Source organism: Nannospalax galili, unplaced genomic scaffold (genome assembly GCF_000622305.1).
Source record: "Nannospalax galili isolate Female #2095 unplaced genomic scaffold, S.galili_v1.0 scaffold185, whole genome shotgun sequence".
Classification (NCBI taxonomy): domain Eukaryota; kingdom Metazoa; phylum Chordata; class Mammalia; order Rodentia; family Spalacidae; genus Nannospalax; species Nannospalax galili.
The window spans coordinates 2,119,430-2,126,587 of NW_008355474.1; the positions used below are offsets into that span (position 1 = coordinate 2,119,430).

General features: G+C 42.0%; 1 protein-coding gene and 1 non-coding gene across 3 annotated transcripts in view; both read right to left on the reverse strand.

The window, feature by feature from the left end:
- Positions 1-7,158, reverse strand: part of Abhd2 (abhydrolase domain containing 2) — a 115,320-nt gene that overhangs the window by 53,911 nt on the left and 54,251 nt on the right. The window lies entirely within an intron of this gene.
- On the reverse strand, positions 360-466 carry LOC115067640. The gene has a single exon (XR_003847020.1). It is a non-coding gene; the product is annotated as a U6 spliceosomal RNA (small nuclear RNA).

Sequence of the window (7,158 nt, forward strand, 5' to 3'; positions counted from 1 at the left end):
TCTGGGTAAGATGAAATCTTAAAGTGGTTTTGATTTGCATTTCTCTAACTATTAAGGATGTTCAACACTTTTTAAGGCGATTCTTGGCCATACTTCTTCTTTTGAGAACTCTCTGTTCAGGTCCTTAGTCCATTTTTTAATTGGGTTGATTCTTGTCTTTGTTCTGTTTTTTGAGTTCGTTTTAAATACTGGTTATTAAACCTCTTGCGGTTGTGTCTGTGGTGAAGATTTTCTCCCATTCTGTGGGTTTTCTCTCTGCTTCCTTGGTTGTCTCCTTTGATGTACAGAAGCTTTTTAGTTTAATGAGGTCCCATTTTTTAATTCTTGCCCTTGTTTCCTGAGCAATTGATGTCCTGTTTAAAAATATGGAACGCTTCACGAATTTGCGTGTCATCCTTGCGCAGGGGCCATGCTAATCTTCTCTGTATCGTTCCAATTTTAGTATATGTGCTGCCGAAGCGAGCACTTTGCATAGTATTTTAAGAGGAGTGATTCTAATTCCCAATTATAACAATAATCTCTGTTTCCTATCACTCCTATAGTTTTTAGAAATGTATTAACCTTAAATGCACTTATTTCTGTAGGTGATATGAAGACATAATTTATTTCTAACAAAACAGGAACAAGGTCTCCTGCATTTCTAATCTTCATGCTACTTTGCCTAGTGTTGCGCTGAGGTCTGTGGTTAATAAAGGCTTGTTACTAAGAAATGATCTGGATCACATTAAAATAGAGGCCATGCCGGGGCGTGGTGGCGCACGCCTTTAACCCCAGCACTCGGGAGGCAGAGGCAGGTGGCTCTCTCTGAGTTCAAGGCCAGCCTGGTCTACATAGTAAGTTCCAGGACAGCTGGGGACACAGGGAGACCCTGTCTCAAAAAGACCAAAAAAAAAAAAAAAAAAAAAAATAGAGGCCACCCTGCCCTTCTGAACCAATTTATAAACATCTGGCTTTAATAACAGAACTGGCCAATGGGAAAGACCACAAGGGAAAAATCTGGATCTCTCTCCCACCCATATGCTGCCAGGCATGCATGCTACACACACACACACACACACACACACACACACACACACACACACACAAAGAGACAGTCTTTGGGCATATGGAGCAAGGAAAAATGGTTTCTGATTTCTTTAAAGAAAGAGTTGAGAGAAAATAAAGTTGACTAATGTCCATGTTTGCCCTAACTCAGTGGGTGACCAATTCTGCCCTATGGTACCTGGATCCCTTTGTTGTAAATCAAACTATTCCATTTCTGTCTTTCCCTTTAACTCTTTAGTACCTCTTTACTAACTGAGCATAGGATTTGACACACAGTAGATGTTTTGGATATATTACTTGAGACTGAGTTCCCTTATCTCAGCAAGTTCCAACCCCCCAATCAGTTCTTTCCAGAGAACCAAATGCCCATCAGCAGCTACTCCTGAGCATTTTAGGAATTTATCAGATAGGATATTTTTTTTGAGAGACAGGGTCTCCCTGTAGCGGGGCTGGTCTGGAATGCACTATGTAGACCAGACTGGCCTTGACTTCCCAGAAGTCCACCTGCCTTTGCCTCCTGAGTGCTAGGATTAAAGGTGTGCATGTGCCCCCCCCCCCCAGCTCCAGAGGTTTCTTTGGGGTCTGTGAGATCCCAGAGCTCACACCAAATCATCATGTCCCTGTCTGGTTCTTCCCAAGTCTCCTCCTTCCTGCTGTCTCTGATCCCAATCTTAGTCCCATTTCTTAACATTTTACTTACTTCTCAAGTGTATTGACTTGTCTCATGAGCGCCTGTCTCATCTACAACACAGTGAAGATTGTGGGGACTTACCAAACTTATCTACTTGCTCAAGTGATGTTTTTTCATGCACCCAGATCTCTAAAAGCAAATCTACCCACACAAGTTGTTGCTGCTTTCTTTAATGGAGATAGCCAGTAAAGTAGCTTTAAAAATTCCTGGCCAAGTGACTGGGATACATATTTTGCACATAGTAAGAAATCAGAGACCAATTCCAAGTACCAAACTTGTCACACATGGACTTTGTCTATGAATTGCCCAGGCCTAAGGGGCACATCTGCAATTCAGCCTCTACACCTAAGGCTCATGGAACACAGAACAGGGATAAACTAGAGGACACTAAAGAATCAGTTCTCAATAATGAAGCTCCTCATGCAATGGAGGGCCAGGAACACAAAAGCTCACAAATGGCCAAAGTGTAGAGATCAAGAGTCTGCTAACCAATGGACAGAACCCCTTTATTAAACTTCATCCACCCAAGGCTCTGGGACCATTGTGGAAGAGGGAGCAGAGAGACTGTAAGAGCCAGGAAGGATGGGCATGACCATATGGAAACAGAGTCCTACAAGCTCCTAGGAATCTGCTCATATGATTCTTTGGCATAGGTGTCAGCATATACAAGTCCCATGTAAACTCAGGCAGACAGTAACCCAACATAGAACAGGGAATGAGCAGACCCCAATCTTATCTAAAGGAATGTTGTCAACTGACTGATGATAGATGAGGAAGAGCTGATCTTCTTAAAACAAGGGACTCTAGATATTCTGACTTGACTCAGCAGATGACAGACTTGTGCTGGGGAATGGCTGGGGGCACTGACAACACAGTGGGCAATAACAGGGATAACAGAGTATATGGGCCAGTGGGGTGGGGGTATGGAGGGTGCCATTTGGGATGGGGGTAGTAAGATGATTTAGATTGTTTGGGATGTTCTGTATGAAATACACATAAACAACAACAACAAAAATCGATAAAAAATGCAAAAAAAAAAATTCCTGGCCAGGGTCTGTGACTGTAGCTCAGTTGGCACAGTGCTTGCTTAGCATGCATGAAGTACTGAGTTTGATCCCTAGCATCAAATAAACCGAGCATGGTGGTACATGCCTATAATCTTAGCACTAGGGAGGTAAAGGCAGGAGAATCAAAAGTTCAAGGTCATCCTCAGCTACATAGCACGTTTGAAGTCAGCTTGAGATACATGAGACTGTCTCATGAAAAAAAGAAGGAAAGAGAGAAAATAAGACTCTTGACCAATGATCTTTACTGATCTTAGAGTAAAATAGCACATTTATAACCCTCCATTTTTTTGAGAAAATTCATATCATAAAGAAATGATCATTTGAAAATTTAAAAGATTTTAATTTTATGTGTGAGTGTTTAACCTACATGTATGTAAGTGCACTATGTGCATGAAATGCCCACAGAAGCCAGAAGAGGGTGTCAGGTTCCCTGTAACTGGAGTTGTGGATGGTTGTTAGCTGCTGTGTGGATGCTGGGATCTGAACCCAGGTCCTCTGCAAGAGCAACCAGTGATCTTAACTGCTGAGCCATCTCTCCAGCCCCAGAAATGATCATTTTAAAGCATATAATTCAGAGGTATTTAGTTTATTCATAATATTAGGCATCTATCACATCTATCTTAGTTCCAGAATATTTCATCACTCCAAAAGGAAATCCATATGCATCAAGTAGAGACGCCCTATTCTCCCTTCTAACCAGCCTCTGACAACCAGGACTCTGCTTTCTATACATTGACATCTTCTGCCCATTTTATGTAAATGATCTCAGACAATATATGAAGTTTTATTTTAAGAGTTTTTCGTTAGCATGATTTCCAGGCTCATCCATGATGTAACATGTTATCAGTCTTCATTCCTTTTTATGGTTGAATATTTAATTGCATGGTGCTACCACATTTTGGTTATGCATTCATCATTTCATAGTATTGTGTGGTTTCCACTTTTTGGCTATTCTGAATAGCGTTGCTATGAGCGTTTGTGTACAAGCTTTTGTTTGAATGCCTGTTTTCAGTTCTTGAGGTCTCTGTACCTAGAAGCAGAATTTCTGGGACATGTGGTAATTTTCTGCCTAACTTTCTGAGGAACCTTCATATTTTTCCATAGAAGTTACACCACTCCACAATTCTACCAGCAATATACATGGGTATTCATTCATTTCTCTGCATTCTCACCAATACTCATTATAGTCTACTAAAAAATATATGTATTTTAAGGCAGGCCTGGTGGTATAGGGCTGTAATTCCATTTACTGAGGAGGCTGAGACAGGAAGATCAAAAGTTCAAGGCCTATCTGAGCTACATAGCAAGTTCAAGGCCAGCCTGAAAAGTTTAGTAAGGCTCTATCTCAAAATAAAAAGTGGAAAAAGAGGGCTGGGGATATATAACTCAATGGTATAGCACTTGCCCAGGATGCATGAGGCCTTGGGTTCAATCTCTATTACTGGAAAGAAAGTTGTAGCCATGCTAGTTGGTGTGAAGTGGCATCTATTTATAGTTTTGCATAATTACCACTGTCATTAACGATGTTGAATATCCCTACCTTTTTGACTCTAGGCTATTTCCTACCCCTCATTCTCTGTCTTTATCTCTAATACTAATTGCAATTTTTAAAATGATTTAGTGGACAAATATCAGTCTTTTGTTCATTTATTCATCTCACAATGGTTATAACTGGTAAAACAAATTAACTCACAAAATTGGCAACAATTAAAACTGCATGTGGTATAATTTAATGTTGTCTAAAAGTTGGCACAAGAGTCTAGTGTTCATAAAAACATTTAACCTAAAGAACTGGATGTGTTGGGACTAATAACCACAAACAAAAAACCTAACCAACCAAACAAACAAAATATTAGCATGTGCATAGTCTAATGTTGGCAGTTTTTTAAGGCTATCTCCAAGGCTGACTCCTTCTCAGCAACATGGATAGCCTTGGTAGTTACTCCTGATAGACATCAGCTTACTGAGGACCTGGTCAATGAGGACATCTAAGCCAAAAGCTGGCAATGATAAGAGAAAGGACATACACTCAGTGTAAGTTCTGGGGCTTCAACAAGTACAAGTACAAGGCAACAGTCACTGCCCAGGGACTCACTGAAGTAACGCCTTCCTCCCACTTTGACTTGCTTTCTTTTCTTCATGGTCATTCGGCTTTTAAGATGGGGTCCCAACAATTGCAGCTTAGGGGATCAAGTTAAAAGGTGAGGTCATCAACTGTAAGTCATCAACTATAATCAAGTAACATCCTGAATAGCTTTAGAAAAAAAAAACAAAAACAAAAACAAAAAAACGCTGTCCTTTGACAGCCTCAATCCTCCTGCCTCAGTCTCCCCAAGTTGGGATTATAGACACGTGCTATCATGCTTGGACTCACACTATATCTTCTAAGTGAAACTTCAGACAGTTCTCTAGGGCTGAGCAGACGACTGGGGCTGTAGCTAAGCACAGATGGCTCTGTGGTTTAAGGTTGGAATCATGTTGTACAGCAAACAAGCAAACAAAAAGGAAAACACAAAAACACATCTTTAAATGCAAGAGTACAATGCTCCTTCTGGGGAGAAGAGACACAGACCCTGACACTGCCAGAGGGGACTTGATGCTCCCAGCTCACATGCAATGGGGTCATGGGCTGCTGTGAGTGGAGAGGCCAGCAGAAGGGCCAGCAGAAATGAAGATCTATGTGTCTGTTCTTATTTTTCTACTTTTGAAGTACATGTCAGGGAAATACTCCAGCACCAAACTATATCCTCAGCCATCTCTTTTTTAATAGAGATGAATTTACTTAAGTTAAATGTACATAAAGCGCAACTTTACTCTACTAGAAAGTATATCAAGGTAATAGCTAAATATTGCAATGTTAGGCAGAAGTAAAGAATTCACCTTTAATTTACTTCCTGCTGAATTCAAAGGCCTTGCAGAGGAGGAGGAACACCCAGCACCAGGTGCTTATAGCCACCTCTGGTATTCATCCATGTGATGGTTTGAATGAAAATGTCCCCCATAGGCTCCAAGTATTTGGACATTTTGTCCCCAGATGGTGGCGCTGTTTGGGGAGGTTTTGTAATGTGTTTCTATCCCAGAGGAAGCATGTCACTGGGGGTGGGCTTAAAGAGTTCTTAAGCCTTGCTGGATCTCCAGTTTCTCTCTTGTTTCCTGTGCCTGTGTGATGATGTGAGAGCTTAGCTTCTGCTGCTCCTGCTCCAGCCACCTCCAGCTACCATGCCTCCCTGCCATGACAGACTTTAATTCCCCTGGAACCGTAAGCTCAAATAAACTCTTCCTTCTATAAATTGCTTGGGTCAGTGTTTCTATTACAGCAACAGAAAAGTGACTAATACTGTAATTTGTACCAGAGAGTACCGCTGTTGGCTGTGAAGAACCTGACCATGTGGGGTTATGAAGAAATGTGCAAGACTTTGGAAGGTTGGGCTAGAAAAGCGGTTGACTGCTGTAAGCGGAGCTTAACAGGCCATTCTAGCAGGCACCTAGAAGAAAGTAGTGCTGAGAACAATGTAGTTTCAGAGGGAAATAAGGACTTAAGCAGCACTTGGGATATTTTGGCAAAGAGTCTGGCTGGAGTCTGCCCTGGACCTAAAAGCTTGCCTGAGGCTAAGTTGAAAAGTAATGGACTAATTTCCCTAGCGGAAGAAATTTCAAGACAGCCTAATGTAGAAATGGTGGCTTGGCTGTTAATGGTGAATATTATGCAGATCTATAGTAAAAGAGAGCAAATGGGGCAGAAAGAAATACAGTTTGGATTGAAAAACTCCAGGGCAAGATCACACCCAGTTAAGCCTCCAATTTGTGAAAGGAAAGTGCTTCAGGGGCCACTGAAAAGAAAAGCTTCTAAAATGGATAAAGCAGGCTGGAGTCCATCCCAAACTTGCAGTCAAACTTGGCATTGTCATTCACCTGGTGCTGGCTTTAGAGGCATGAAAGATGCAAGAGTGAAGGGGTCATCAGTTCTTCCTCTGCATTTTCAGGGAGTTGCTGAGGCCAGGCAGCATGCAGCAGGGGTTCCCCTGCCTAGAGAAGGCCCTGATAGGCCATTCCATGGAGCTGTGAAGGTGAAGCCTGGTTGGCAATGGAGACCCCAAGAAGTTTGTGAGCTGTGAGGCATCTGCTGAGAAGACCTACATACAGAGAGTGGTACCAGCACAAGAGAGAGAGAGATGTGTGTTGCACGCAGCAAAGCTAGAGAGACTGAGCCCTCTAAGCCCTTTGGAAGTAAAGTCCCAGAAGTCGAACATGGAGCTACTGGATTTGGTGTTTTCCCTGCTGGTTTTCGGTCTTGTTTGGTCCAGTATTTCCTCACTTTGCCTCCATTCCTCCATTTTGGGATGGTACTGTGTATTC